Genomic DNA, 16,013 nt, shown 5'->3' with positions numbered 1-16,013 from the left:
GTACAGCCAAGCTTGAAGAGCTTGAATTGGTCACCTTGCAAGGACGTGCTGAAATTTCCAAACGCCCCATTCCTCCCTCTTGTCTTCACTCCTAGAACTAGAATCAGATGCTAGAAGGCCCCAACAGGATACAGACAAGATCTGATCCAGAGGATATAGTTTACATAATGAAAGAATTACAAGATTTCGCTAATTTTTATCAGCAGAAACCCAAGAAAAGTGCATGGATATGCTTCTAAAGGTGACATGAAAGACGGAACACAGTTTAGATTATGCACTCAGTGTGCTGGCTCCAGCAGCTGGGAATGGTTCTAAGAGTTTGTTTAGTTGGCTTACTGTAACCTGGGCTCAGTGGTGGCCCACATTAAGTGAAATTGTGATGCCAAGTATACAGATGAAGAAATCAAAAATACTTAAGGAGTCAGGAATATTAGAGTAGATTAATCATATGCAACCTGTTCCTTCATTGTCTAACCGTGTCCCCCAAGAATATCCAAAGGACTCTCCACCAGGCATTCAGAAATATAGTTTCATCTTTGAAAAGCTCTGTATTGGCTGCCCACTGTGCCTGGAGAATGTTGATGGGAGATGTTGCCATTGAAAAACTACCTGATTTCAATGGGGATTATGGCTCCCAGAGTGGCAAAGGCCATGTGGCAACACTTAACTCCACCTGCCCCTCCAAAAAAAAAGGGCACCAGGGTCAGAGCAGTAGTCAGAAACGTTTGCTCACCAGAGATCTTTAGTGGTGGTAAACTGGTCCTGGAGTTTCTAGTACTGAAATAGATGGCAGCCCACAGGTGTGTTACATGAGCAGATACGTGAGACCCCCATGGCACTCACTCCCACTCTATCAACCCACATCCCTGGTCTCATGGGGAGTTCCTTGTGAACAGGTGACTTAGAAAGAAAAATTCAGTTGAAGCACAATACGCTAGCATTAATTGGAGGTAGACTGATATATTCCGACAGCACTTCAGGGAGGTAGCCCTAAAAGATAATGGGAAAAAGGAAAATCTTCCCAGTTCGTGGAACTTTGAGCAGGTGGAACTATATTTAGTTGTCACTTGGAAGGCGATAAAGCTAGTGGCCTGGACAGTACCAGTAGCTAGCAATTTACCTGGATATTCAGAGATTTGGAAAGAGCAAGATCAGAGGGTTGATGATAAGGAGGTCTGGGGAAAAGGATGTGGGTGATCACTTGGAATGGACAAAGAGGATGAGTGTATTGGGTCCCCTTGTGAATATTCATCAAAGGTACGCCCCGCTGAGGAGACTTTTGAGAAGCAGGTGTGCAAGAAACCTTCTGTAGATGTCAGTCGGGCTGTTCCCCAGCTACCCCAGTGCTTGCTTGTTCCACACAAATGAAGAGCCTTCGGCAATAGGAATGGATGATGTGTGTGACTTCATCAACATGGAGTTCTTGTCAAGGTTGATCCGGCTGCTGAGCACCGAGCCTTCCAACAGCAAAGACCAACACTGAGCTCCCAGCACAAGTACCCTGTACACCGAAGGAGACCAGCCTGCCACTTGGGGACGGGTGGGTTACATGGAGCCCTTCCATCGTGGAGTGGAGAGGGATTGCCCTCTGTGGAGTAAGCATTTATTCCAGGTATGGAATTGTTTTTTCTTCCTCCACTGCTTCTGCCAGCACCATTATTGTTGGCCTTTCCAAATACCTTGTTTACCATAATGATATCTGTCAGTAAGGAACCCCTTTTTTTTTTCACATCTTTATTGGAGTATACTTGCTTGACAATGGTGTGTTAGTTTCTGCTGTATAACAAAGTGAATCAGCTATACATATACATTTATCCCCATTTCTCCTCCTTCTTGCGTCTCCCTCCCACCCTCCCTATCCCACCCCTCTGGGTGGACACAAAGCACTGAGCTGATCTCCCTGTGCTATGCGGCTGCTTCCCACTAGCTATCTATTTTACATTTGGTAGTGTATATATATATATATGTCCATGCCACTCTCTCACTTTGTTCAAGCTTACCCTTCCCCCTCCCCGTGTCCTCGAGTCCATTCTCTAGGTCTGTGTCTTTATTCCTCTCCTGCCCCTAGGTTCTTCAGAACCATTTTTTTTTTTTAAGATTCCATATATATGTGTTAGCATATGGTATTTGTCCTTCTCTTTCTGACTTACTTCACTCTGTATGACAGACTCTAGGTCCATCCACCTCACTACAAATAACTCAATTTCATTTCTTTTTAGGCTAATATTCCACTGTATATATGTGCCACATCTTCTTTATCCATTCATCCCATGATGGACACTTAGGTTGTTTCCATCTCCTGGCTATTGTAAATAGAGCTGCAATTAACATTTTGGTACATGACTCTTTTTGAATTATGGTTTTCTCAGGGTATATGCCCTGTAGTGGGATTGCTGGGTCATACAGTAGTTCTATTTGTAGTTTTTTAAGGAACCTCCATACTGTTCTCCATAGTGGCTGTACCAATTCACATTCCCACCAGCAGTGCAAGAGTGTTCCCTTTTCTCCACATCCTCTCCAGCATTTATTATTTCTAGATTTTTTGATGATGGTCATTCTGACCGGTATGAGATAATATCTCATTGTAGTTTTGATTTGCATTTCTCTAATGATTAATGATGTTGAGCATCCTTTCATGTGTTTTTTGGCCATCTGTACGTCTTCTTTGGAGAAATATCTATTTAGGTCTTCTGCCCATTTTTGGATTGGGTTGTTTGTTTTTTTGATATTGAGCTGCATGAGCTGCTTCAAATTTTGGAGATTAATCCTTTGTCAGTTGCTTTGTTTGCATATATTTTGTCCCATTCTGAGGGTTGTCTTTCCGTCTTGTTTATGGTTTCCTTTGATGTGCAAAAGCTTTAAGTTTCATTAGGTCCCATTTGTTTATTCTTGTTTTTATTCCCCTTTCTTTAGCAGGTGGGTCAAAAAGGATCTTGCTGTAATTTATGTCATAGAGTGTTCTGCCTATGTTTCCCTCTAAGAGTTTTATAGTGTCTGGCCTTACATTTAGGTCTTTAATCCATTTTGAGTTTATTTTTGTCTATGGTGTTAGGAAGTGTTCTAATTTCATTCTTTTACATGTAGCAGTCCAGTTGTCCCAGCACCACTTATTGAAGAGACTGTCTTTTCTCCATTGAATATTCTTGCCTCCTTTATCAAAGATAAGGTGACCATATGTGCATGGCTTTATCTCTGGGCTTTCTTTCCTGTTCCATTGATCTATATTTCTATTTTTGTGCCACTATCATACTGTCTTGATTACTGTAGCTTTGTAATATAGTCTGAAGTCCAGGAGCCTGATTCCTCCAGCTCCGTTTTTCTTTCTCAAGATTGCTTTGGGTATTCAGGGTCTTTTGTGTTTCCATACAAATTGTGCAATTTTTTGTTCTAGTTCTGTGAAAAATGCCATTGGTAGTTTGATAGGAATTGCACTGAATCTGTAGATTGCTTTGGGTAGTAGAGTCATTTACACAATGTTGATTTTTCCAATCCAAGACATGGTATATCTCTCTATCTGTTTGTATCATCTTTAATTTCTTTCATCAGTGTCTTATAGTTTTCTGCATACAGGTCTTTTGTCTCCTTAGGTAGGTTTATTCCTAGGTATTTTATTCTTTTTGTTGCAGTGGTAAATGGGAGTGTTTCCTTAATTTCTCTTTCAGATTTTTCATCATTAGTGTATAGGAATGCAAGCGATTTCTGTGATTAAGTTTGTATCCTGCTACTTTACCAAATTCATTGATTAGCTCTAGTAGTTTTCTGGTAGCGTCTTTAGGATTCTGTATGTATGGTATCATGTCATCTGCAAGCAGTGACAGTTTTACTTCTTCTTTTCCAAATTGGATTCCTTTTCTTTCTTTTTCTTCTCTGATTGCTGTGGCTAAAAGTTCTAAAACTATGTTGAATAATAGTTGTGAGAGTGGGCAACCTTGTCTTCTTCTTGATCGTAGTGGAAATGGTTTCAGTTTTTCACCATTGAGAACGATGTTGGCTGTGGATTTGTCATATATGGCCTTTATTATGTTGAGGTAAGTTCCCTCTATGCCTACTTTCTGGGGGGCTTTTATCATAAATGGGTGTTGAATTTTGTCAAAAGCTTTTTCTGCACCTATTGAGATTATCATATGGTTTTTCTCCTTCAATTTGTTAATGTGGTGTGTCACATTGATTTGCGTATATTGAAAAACCCTTGCATTCCCTGGAATAAACCCCACTTGATCATGGTGTATGATCCTTTTAATGTGCTGTTGGATTCTGTTTGCTAGTATTTTGTTGAGGATTTTTGCATCTATGTTCATCAGTGATATGGGCCTATAGTTTTCTTTTTTTGTGGCATCTTTGTCTGGTTTTGGTATCAGGGTGATGGTGGCCTCATAGAATGAGTTCGGGAGTGTACCTCCCTCTGCTATATTTTGGAAGAGTTTGAGAAAGATGGGTGTTAGGTTTTCTCTAAATGTTTGATAGAATTCTCCTATGAAGCCATCTGGTCCTGGGCTTTTGTTTGTTGGCAGATTTTTAATCACAGTTTCAATCTCAATGCTTGTGATTGGTCTGTTTATATTTCCTATTTCTTCCTGGTCCAGTCTCAGAAGATTGTGCTTTTCTAAGAATTTGTCCATTTCTTCTGGTTGTCCATTTTATTGGCATATAGTTGCTTGTAGTAATCTCTCATGATCCTTTGTATTTCTGCAGTGTCAGTTGTTACTTCTCCTTTTTCTTTTCTAATTCTATGGATTTGAGTCTTCTCCCTTTTTATCTTGATGTGTCTGGCTAATGGTTTACCAATTTTGTTTTATCTTCTCAAAGAACCAGCTTTTAGTTTTACTGATCTTTGCTATCGTTTCCTTCATTTCTTTTTCATTTATTTCTGATCTGATCTTTATGATTTCTTTCCTTCTACGAACTTTGGGTTTTTTTGTTCTTCCTTCTCTAATTGCTTTAGGTGTAAGGTTAGGTTGTTTATTTGAGATTTTTCTTGTTTCTTGAGGTAGGATTTTATTTCTACAAACTTGTTCTTAGAACTGCTTTTGCTGCATGCCATAGGTTTTGGGTTGTCATGTTTTCATTGTCATTTGTTTCTAGGTATTTTTTGATTTCCTCTGTGATTTCTTCAGTGATCTCTTGGTTATTTAGTAGCGTATTGTTTAGCCTCCATGTGTTTTTATTTTTTACAGTTTTTTTCCTGTAATTGATATCTAGTCTCATAGTGTTGTGGTCAGAAAAGATGCTTGATACAATTTCAGTTTTCTTAAATTTACCAAGGCTTTATTTGTGACCCAAGATATGATCTATCCTGGAGAATGTTCCATGAGCACTTGAGAAAAATGTGTATTCTGTTATTTTTGGATGGAATGTCCTATAAATTTCCATTAAGTCCATCTTGTTTAATGTATCCTTTAAAGCTTGTGTTTCCTTACTTATTTTCATTTTGGATGATCTGTCCATTGGTGAAAGTGGGATGTTAAAGTCCCCTACTATTACTATGTCACTGTTGATTTCCCCTTTTATGGTTGTTAGCATTTGCCTTATGTATTGAGGTGCTCCTATGTTGGGTGCATAAATATTTACAATTGTTATATCTTCTTCTTGGATCAATCCCTTGATCATTATGTAGTGTCCTTCTTTGTCTCTTCTAATAGTCTTTATTTTAAAGTCTATTTTGTTTGATATGAGAATTGCTACTCCAGCTTTCTTTTGGTTTCCATTTGCATGGAATATCTTTTTCCATCCCCTTACTTTCAGTGTGTATGTGTCTCTAGGTCTGAAGTGGGTCTCTTGTAGACAGCATATATATGGGTCTTGTTTTTCTGTCCATTCAGCCAATCTGTATCTTTTGGTGGGAGCATTAGGCCATTTACATTTAAGGTAATTATCAATATGTATGTTCCTATTCCCATTTTCTTAATTATTTTGGGTTCGTTATTGTAGGTCTTTTCCTTCTCTTGTGTTTCTTGCCTAGAGAAGTTCGTTTAGCATTTGTTGTAAAGCTGGTTTGGTGGTGCTGAACACTCTCAGCTTTTGCTTGTCTGTAAAGGTTTTAATTTCTCCATCAAATCTGAATGAGATCCTTGCTGGGTAGAGTAATCTTGGTTGCAGGTTTTTTTCCTTCATCACTTTAAATATGTCCTGCCAGTCCCTTCTGGCTTGCAGAGTTTCTGCTGAAAGATCAGCTGTGAACCTTATGGGGATTCCCTTGTATGTTAATTGTTGCTTTTCCTTTGCTGCTTTTAATATGTTTTCTTTGTATTTAATTTTTGACAGTTTGATTAATATGTGTCTTGGCGTATTTCTCCTTGGATTTATCCTGTATTGGACTCTCTGTGCTTCCTGGACTTGATTGACTATTTCCTTACACATATTAGGGAAGTTTTCAACTATAATCTCTTTAAATATTCTCTCAGTTCCTTTTTTTTTTCTCTTCGTCTTCTGGGACCCCTATAATTCGGATGGTGGAGTATTTAATGTTGTTCCAGAGGTCTCTGAGACTGTCCTCAGTTGTTTTCATTCTTTTTTCTTTATCCTGCTCTGTGGTAATTATGTCCAGTATTTTATCTTCCAGGTCACTTATCCGTTCTTCTACCTCGGTTATTCTGCTATTGATTCCCTCTAGAGAATTTTTAATTTCATTTATTGTGTTTTCATCATTGTTTGTTTGCTCTTTAGTTCTCCTAGGTCCGTGTTAAACGTTTCTTATATTTTCTCCATTGTATTTCCAAGGTTTTGGATCATCTTTACTATCATTACTCTGAATTCTTTTTCAAGTAGACTGCCTGTTTCCTCTTCATTTGTTTGGTGGATTTTTACCTTGCTTCTTCATCTGTTGTGTATTTCTCTGTCTTCTCATTTTGCTTAACTTACTGTGTTTGGGGTCTCCTTTTCTCAGGCTGCAGGTTCATAGTTCCCATTGTTTTTGGTGTCTGCTCCCAGTGGGTAAGGTTGGTTCAGTGGGTTGTGTAGGCATCCTGGTGGAGCAGACTGGTGCCTGTGTTCTGGTGGATGAGGCTGGATCTTGTGTTTCTGGTGGGCAGGACCACATCAGGTGGTATGTTTTGGGGTGTCTGTGAACTTACTATGATTTTAGGCAGCCTCTCTGCTAATGGGTGGGGTTGTATTCCTCTCTTGCTAGTCGTTTGGCATAGGGTGTCCAGCACTGTAGCTTGGTGGTCGTTGTGTGGAGCTGGGTCTTAGCATTGAGATGGAGATCTCTGGGAGAGCTTTTGCCATTTGATATTACATGGGGCCAGTACGTCTCTGGTGACCAATGTCCTGATCTTGGCTCTCCCACCTCAGAGGCTCAGGCCTGACACCCGACCAGAGCACCAAGACCCTGTCAGCCACATGGCTCAGAAGAAATGGGAGAAAAAAAAGGAAATAAATAAATTAAAAATAAATTTTAAAAATAAAATAATTAAAATGGAAAAATTATTAAAAATTAAAAAGCAATTTAAAAAAAGAAAGAGAGAAAGAAAGAAGAGAGCAACCAAACAAAAAAAAATCCACCGATGATAACAAGTGCTAAAAACTATACTAAACAAAACAAAACAAAACAAAAGGACAGTCAGAACTCTAGGACAAATGACAAAAGCAAACCTATACAGACAAAAATCTCACAAAGAAGTATACATATACACACTCACAAAAAGAGGAAAAGGAAAAGAATATATATATATACAAGGAAGAGAGCAACCAAATCAATAAACAAATCTACCAATGATAATAAACTGTAAATGCTAAACTAATATAAACATAAAACCAGAAACAAATTAGATGCAGAAAGCAAACCCCAAGTCTACAGTTCCTCTAAAAGTCCACTGCTTCAATTTTGGGATGATATGTTGTCTATTCAGGTATTCCAGAGATGCAGGGTACATGAAGTTGACTGTGAGATTTAATCCACTGCTCCTGAGGCTGCTGGGAGAGATTTCCATTTCTCTTCTTTGTTCGCACAGCTCCTGGGGTTCAGCTTGGATTTGGCCCTGCCTCTGCATGTAGGTCGCCTGAGGACATCTGTTCTGTGCCCAGAGAGGACAGAGTTAAAGGAGCCGCTGATTAGGGGGCTCTGGCTCACTCAGGCCGGGGGGGACGGAGGGGTACAGAATGCAGAGTGAGCCTGCAGAGGCAGAGGCCAGCGTAACATTGCAACAGCCTGAAGCACGCCATGTGTTCTCCTGGGGAAGTTGTCCCTGGATCCCGGGACCCTGCCCGTGGCGGGCTTTACAGGCTCCCGGGAGGGAGGTGTGGATAGTGACCTGTGCTTGCACACAGGCTTCTTGGTGGCTGCAGCAGCTGCCTTAGCGTTTCATGCCCGTCTCTGGTGTCCGTGCTGATAGCCGCGGCTCATGCCCGTCTCTGGAGCTCATTTAGGCAGTGCTCTGGATCCCCTCTCCTCGCGCACCCCAAAACAATGGTCTCTTGCCTCTTAGGCAGGTCCAGACTTTTCCCGGACTCCTTCCCGGCCAGCTGTGGCGCACTAGCCCCCTTCAGGCTGTGTTCACGCAGCCAACCCCCATCTTCTCCCTGGGATCTGACCTCCGAAGCCATAGCCTCAGCTCCCAGCCCCAACCCGTACCGGCAGGTGAGCAGACAAGCCTCTCAGGCTGGTGAGTGCTGGTTCGCACCAATCCTCTGTGCGGGAATCTCTCCGCTTTGCCCTCTGCACCCCTATTGCTGCGCTCTTCTCCATGGCTCCAAAGCTTCCCCCTAGCCCACCCCCCGTCTCCGCCAGTGGAGGGGCTTCCTAGTGTGTGGAAACTTTTCCTCCTTTACAGCTCCCTCCCAGAGGTGCAGGTCCTATCCCTATTCTTTTGTCTCTGTTTTTCTTTTGCCCTACCCAGGTACATGGGGAGTTTCTTTCCTTTTCGGAAGTCTGAGGTCTTCTGCCAGCGTTCAGTAGGTGTTCTGTAGGAGTTGTTCCACGTGTAGATGTAGTTTGATGTATTTGTGGGGAGGAAGGTGATCTCCACGTCTTACTCCTCCGCCATGTTGAAGGCACCCCTATATCTTTTTTTTAAACCAGCAAAACTCCATGCAGTTAAATATCCTAACAGAACCTGAAAATGCAGAGTCACATAAATATCTGAGAAATATTTTATGAGAGAAATTCTTGTCAGTATAAGAACTCTGTGTTTGATTCGTTTTTGTAATCTACTTCTACTGATAATTTAAAAAATGAAGCTATCTGTTGAATCTGCCAGGGTGATGGCTTTTATCTTAAAATCAGACCTTCAGTATATGTTATGTGTGTGGGGAGAGCTAAGGCTTTGTTTATTTCCATGCTTGTAGGAGGCTTTCACTGCTCGGTCACATTATTTCAAGCAATGAAATGATATTTAGACATTTATAGTCAATTGTTCTGTGAAAAGTTAGTAGAGATCCCAACTCAAGCAAAAGGGCAAAGAATGACTTAAAATTTTTTTTAAAATCAATGATATGGGTCCAAGTGATGATTAGTAGTCATAATACTTGATTTATTTCAAATTACACTTTTCAGTTTTGGAAGTGCTTTTACATTCATTCACAACAATCCTCTCAGGTAGATATTGTAATGCCCATTTTAGAGATTAACAAGAGGCTTTGGGGTTTTAAGTGCTTTGTGCAAAAATCACACAGTTGGTAATTTCCTGATTAAGTGATAGAGTGCCATTTCCACTAAACTGCATGGCGAAAAGTCACTTAAAGACATGAGAAAAATCTTAGAGTTCCTAAAAAGATTAGAATAATATCCAGGGGGAAAATGGATTAATTGTAATAAAACTAGATAAACGTATGATAAACGTAGATATGTTCATGAACATATGTGATATAGCCAAACTGTAAGCAATGTAAAGGCAAGATATAGATATATCTTAAGAAAAAATATATATAGTTTAGGAAAATTTTCTGTAAAGTGAATTACTATTAAATGAAGCTTATCTTCTCGCTCATTTCCATTTTAAAATAAAAGGCACATTGCATAGAAAAGTATCTTTGTGTATGGTGAAGTAACAATTAAAATGCAAAAAGTACTTTTAACAATACCCAAAGAGAAAAATAAACATTTCTGATAAATTATAGGTATCAAAAGACTTCAAAACCCAAAATACTACACCGAGTTAAAACATTTTCCAGAGACACTGGAGCTAGAATCATGTCTCACTCACCTTGTAGAACATTTTAATGCTAATTTAGGTGGTTCTAGAAGACTTCCTTGGTTTTAAAAATCATCTGGATCTTTTTACTAAAGCTGGGAATTATCTTAACAGGAAGTGCAACTTCTTATTTCATATTAGAGCTAAAATTTAGAATGCAAGTACCTGAATACAGAAGCAGCACTTCATTTTACCTTCACACTGAAGTACATGGTGAAACAGGAAGAAATATGGGCAAGGAACAGGAACACCAGGTTTCCCGTGAGGTGAAAGAGTGGTTCTGAGAGTATTGGGTGCTTAAACTCAGAGTCAAGTCTTGGCATATCAAAATCTTAATAAAGATTTGTCAAATTAATAAAATTAGAAATGAAAAAGGAGAAGTTACAACTGACACCACAGAACTACAAAGGATCATAAAAGACTACTACAAGCAGCTATATGCCAATAAAATGGATGACCTCGAAGAAATGGAAAAATTCTTAGAAAGGTACAACCTTCCAAGACTGAAACAGGAAGAAATAGAAAATATGAACAGACCAATCACAAGTAATGAAATTGAAACTGTGATTAAAAATCTTCCAACAAAAGTCCAGGACCAGATGGTTTCACAGGTGAATTCTGTTAAACATTTAGAGACGAGCTAACACCTGTCCTCAAACTCTTCCAAAATATTGCAGAGGAAGGAACACTCCCAAACTCATTCTACAAGGCCACCATCACTCTGATACCCAAACCAGACAAAGATATCCCCAGAAAAAGAAAATTACAGGCCAGTATTACTGATGAACATAGATGCAGAAATCCTCAACAAAGTACTGGCAGACAAAATCCACCAACATATTAAAAGGATCATACAGCACAGTCAAGTGGGATTTATCCCAGCGATGCAAGGAGTCTTCAGTATATGCAAATCAATCAATGTGATACACCATATTAACAAATTGAGGAACAAAAACCATATGATCATCTTAATAGATGCAGAAAAAGCTTTTGACAAACTTTAACATCCATTTATGATAAAAACTCTCCAGAAAGTGGGCATAGAGGGAAGCTACCTCAACATAATAAAGGCCATATATGACAAATCCGCAGCAAACATCATTCTCAATGGTGAAAAACTGAAAGCATTTCCTCTAAGATCAGGAACAAGACAAGGATGTCCACTCTTGCCACTATTGTTCAATATAGTTTTGGAAGTCCTAGCCATGGCAATCAGAGAAGAAAAAGAAATGAAAGGAATCCAAATTGGGAAAGAAGAAAAACTATCACTGTTGGCAGATGACATGATACTATACATAGAAAATCCTAAAGATGCTACCAGAAAACTACTAGATCTCATCTATGAATCTGGTAAAGTTGCAGTATACAAAATTAATGCACAGAAATCTCTTGCATTCCTATACACCAACAATGAAAGATCAGAAAGAGAAATTAAGGAAACAGTCCCATTTACCATCACAACAAAAAGAATAAAATACCTAGGAATAAACCTACCTAAGGAGGCAAAAGACCTGTACTCAGAACACTGTAAGATACTGATGAAAGAAATCAAAGATGACACAAACAGATGGAGAGACATACCATGTTCTTGGATTGGAAGAATCAATATTGTGAAAATGACTATACAGTGATGTTAAAAAAAAACATGGCTGGATCCTGTTCTGACACTAATGCCTGTAATTATAGGAGGATTTGGGGGCTGTCTGGAATTGGTAATGTGATCTCTGATTCTTGTTAGTCTCCCTAGGTTCACAGCAACCTGTCAACGTTACAATTCTGAGTACTTGACTCTTAATTGTCTGGCATGCATGATTGCAAAATAACCCAGATTGGATCATGCATTTGCACTAGTGAGCCTTTGACTGCAGGTGGGCCTGATGTTCTGCGAAATCCCAGCTTCCCGTTTGGCCCCTGGATCCACCCAGGCCTGAGGTAAGTGGTGGTGGACCTCTACAGATGGTGCTGCCCTTGCTTGGCTCTTGCCTCTGGTGGCAGCAGCCTAGGAGGCTTATTATATTATATTTTATTTATTTATTTTATTTTTGGCTGTGTTGGGTCTTCGCTGTGGTGTGCGGGCTTCTCATTGCGGTGGCTTCTCTTATGGAGCACGGGCTCTAGAGCGCAGGCTCAGTAGATGTGGCGCCCGGGCCCAGTTGCTCCGCGGCATGTGGGATCTTCCTGGACCAGGGCTCGAACCCGTGTCCCCTCCATTGGCAGGTGGATTCTTAACCACTGCACCACCAGGGAAGTTCCATGGGAGGCTTCTTTAAAGCTCCTTTACACAGAGGGAGAAGGAGAGGGAGAGAGAGGCCTGTGTGTGGAGAGAGAGCACAAGCACAGGTGATCTTTAAAAAGTCTAAGGTGATTGAAATCAAGGCTGATTAGTAAAGCAGGGTTTATGTAGCAGAGGGCTCCTGTGTGCTGATTGGCCCAAGGCTGGTTTTTAGGGGCAGGTAAACTGGCCCTTCCTGTGCCATCTTCCTCTCTACGTAGTGGGGTGCCCCTTCAGGTTAAGTTGTGTTTTGGAGTTTTTTTCCTCTTCTTTAGCAAGAGAAGTGCTACTTCTCAGTGCAGTTCAGGATTGAAATTTAGCTTGGAATCCAATATGTAGGGAGAGAGGTGTAACCTCTGTATTTGGGGACTTTACTAAAAACTGGCTCCCCTCATTGGAAGTTGACCATGAGGAAGTCAGGAATGGAGTCCATGAAAAGTGGATGCTGGAAACATTCAGGATCCAGAACGGTTTATCTGGTAACACTTTGGTCTCCTAGACTGAGGGTGATGGAGAACCACTCCACTCCAGAGGCCGGCAGCCGGCAGAGCCGGGGTCCTGCTCCCACCGCCCCTGCTTCGGGGACAGTGCCCCAGAGGCCACAGCTCTCCACTGCTCTGTGTCCTGGGCCAACTGAAGGGAAGGCTAGGCCAACCCCAAGTTCCTGGGCCCCTCTTGTCCAGTAGGTGCCCTTTAGCAACCAGCAGCAATGGGTTATCTAGAGTAAAATTTCCTAGGTGCTTGGTTTTTATTTTTTTGTTTGTTTTTAATTGAAGTATTTATTTACAATGTTGTGTTAGTTTCAGGTGTGCAGCAAAGTGATTCAGTCATACATACACATATATCTATTTTTTTTCAGATTCTTTTCCCTTATAGGTTATTACAAAATATTGAGTATAGTTCCCTGTGCTATACAGTAGGTCCTTGTTGGTTATCTGTTTTATATATAGTAGTGTGTATATGTTAATTCCAAACTCCTAATTTATTCTTGTTAACGTGGAGATCCCTGCTGCCCTTGCATTTGTGACCATTACAGCAGACTGGAACTTTAGCCAGCTTCTGTGTCTCAGGCATGATGCAGCAAGGAGGGCTTTTTCGTGGCTACTTGCATCCCTCTGCTAGAGTTAGCAAATCAGGACCACACTGGGAACGTGGACCCTTTGGGATGGGTGCTGGAGACTTGGAGGAGGATGGCCGGGACTTCTGAATGGGAGAGCTTGAGTATTTGCATTCTGGGGTTAGGGCTGGGGCAGGTTAGTTACCTTCTCGCCCGGATTATGTAGAGGCACAGCCCTTATACCTGCTACTTGTGTGTCCCTCCACTTGACGCTTGTGAGAATCAGTGCCACTTTGGAAACCTGCCACCAGAGTCTCTCCCACCTCCCCCAACGTCCTCTGCCTTCTACTCCAATTCAGTGATTGAATCAGCTTGGTAAGAGTCTCCACTAGAGTCTAGTCTAGTTGTCAATTAACAACCTCCATTAATTAGTTTATATACATTCCCCAGTGGAAGTGATTTTCTGTGCAATTATTTTAGTCTTTGTTATCAAGCTTTTTTATTTTCTTTCTTTTTTTCAGTCTGAACCATTCCAGTTACCTTCCTAATTTGTTTTGTCATCCTGGTTCCTTTAACACTGAGGCTCTAATATTTCAAACCAACATAGCAGGGCCTGGCAGCTCAAGGCACTGAGTAGTGCCTTAAGTGATGTATACCAATATCTATGTATCTCTATATTAAACAAGTTGCTGGAAGTCATAGAGGATGCTTTTAAAATGAGAAGTATTTATTGTGGATGAGTCTTTGAATGGGAATGAATCTGTAAAGATTGTGCATGTCCTCGTTGGAGGGGAAAGCGAACCTCAACAGAGTAGGTAACGCCTGCGGGGTGGAGGTCTGAAAAGTTTTGAGAAAAATAGGTTACGACAGCAAAAACAATAACAGACAAAATAAAAAGCATCTTAGTACTAAAAGAGATCTTAGGAAAGCGTGAGAGAAAGTCAGACACAAAATGCTAATAAAATGGAGGTTCAGGGCTTCCCTGGTGGCGCAGTGGTTGAGAGTCCGCCTGCCAATGCAGGGGACACGGGTTCGTGCCCCAGTCCGGGAGGATCCCACATGCCGCGGAGCGGCTGGGCCCGTGAGCCATGGCCGCTGAGCCTGCGCGTCCGGAGCCTGTGCTCCGCAACGGGAGAGGCCACAACAGTGAGAGGCCCACGTACCGAAAAAAAAAAAAAAAAAAAAAAAAAAATGGAGGTTCAAGTGAGAGACAGTTTCTATAGAGCAGATAGAAGAGATCAAAAGATTGTACAAAGCCCAGACGTTAAGAGGATACCAGTAGTGGGAGGGATGGTTTGGGGCTCTGGATCTGTATAGCCCTGGGTGACTTTGACTAATAATGACATGCTTTAAACAAATATAGCTTACGCACCCATATTTCTCACATGTATCTATCACATTTATGATTGTTCAGTTGTGCCAATGAACCATATCAGCTGACTGTGGGGCTGACCACAAACTGGGTCTCCTCTTGGTGGGTGTCAGACCAAAAGACACAATCAAGCCAAAGATCGGGAGAAGGAAGGACTTATTACTTGCAGTGAGGAGAACACCGGGGACCTTTCCCAAAGCAGTGTCTCCCTGAACAGCAAGACTGGGGAAGTTTTAAGCTAAGGGGGCGCATGCATATTCATGAAGGGGTTTGGGTGGTATATGCATATTCATGGAGGGGCTTGAACAGAGGAGAATTCAGCATAGAATTGGGGCACAGGTTGAGAGAATCCAAACTTTAGCTGATTGAAGTCACAAGTGTCAGAAAAGGTCAACTCATCTTCTTTAGGTTCCAGTTGATCTGGTGGTTGAGTGGGTTTTGAATTCTGCAAAACAGCTCAAGAATGTGCTTCAGGCTAACCTTTACCACTGAAACAGAACTGGGAGTCTTTACAACCTGACTTATTATCTTGCTATTGTTCCTTCTCTTGCCCCATAAGAGTCATTTTGTTCCCTTAAGATTATTAATTACTGAGACCTGTTCAAGGGCAAGCATTGCGGCCAGGCTTGGATCACAAAATGGCTTAGGCCAAAAATGGCTTCTCTTATGTCAAGAAAGCCATGCCTGCTTCTCTTTCTCCAGGGACCCCCTACCCTATCTGCTCACAGGGGTTGAGTAAGAAAATTGAGGCAGTCACAGAAAGCTCCTCAGGGGCATTTCCTTTACCTGGCATTAACAACGCTCCAACTATTACACCTTCATGGATCCCTCAAATCAGAACAAGACCCTAATCATGGTGTACTCTTCATTAGTTATTTGTGGATATATTTTACCCCCCCCCATTTGACTATAACTTCAGTGAAGGTAGATCTGTGTCTAACTGTTTCGAGTATTTCAGGCTTTGTCATGCACATGTGTACGGTCAGCATTGAAGATGGCTGCTCTCTTGCTCTCTACCGCCCCTGCTTGACCAGTCCCTGCTTCACTCACATGACTATCCAATCCTCTTAGTTATAGGGCTTAATTAGTAACTGCCTACTTGCTTGCGCCCGGCCCCAGCTGCTGGTTTCCCTGATGGGCCAACCTGATATCAATTCCACCTGTAAATGGTAGCCTCCTTCACCC

The sequence above is a fragment of the Globicephala melas genome, chromosome 12 (genome assembly GCF_963455315.2).
Source record: "Globicephala melas chromosome 12, mGloMel1.2, whole genome shotgun sequence".
Lineage (NCBI taxonomy): Eukaryota > Metazoa > Chordata > Mammalia > Artiodactyla > Delphinidae > Globicephala > Globicephala melas.
The sequence above is the reverse complement of the archived record's forward strand: the minus strand, read 5'-3'. Positions refer to the sequence as shown.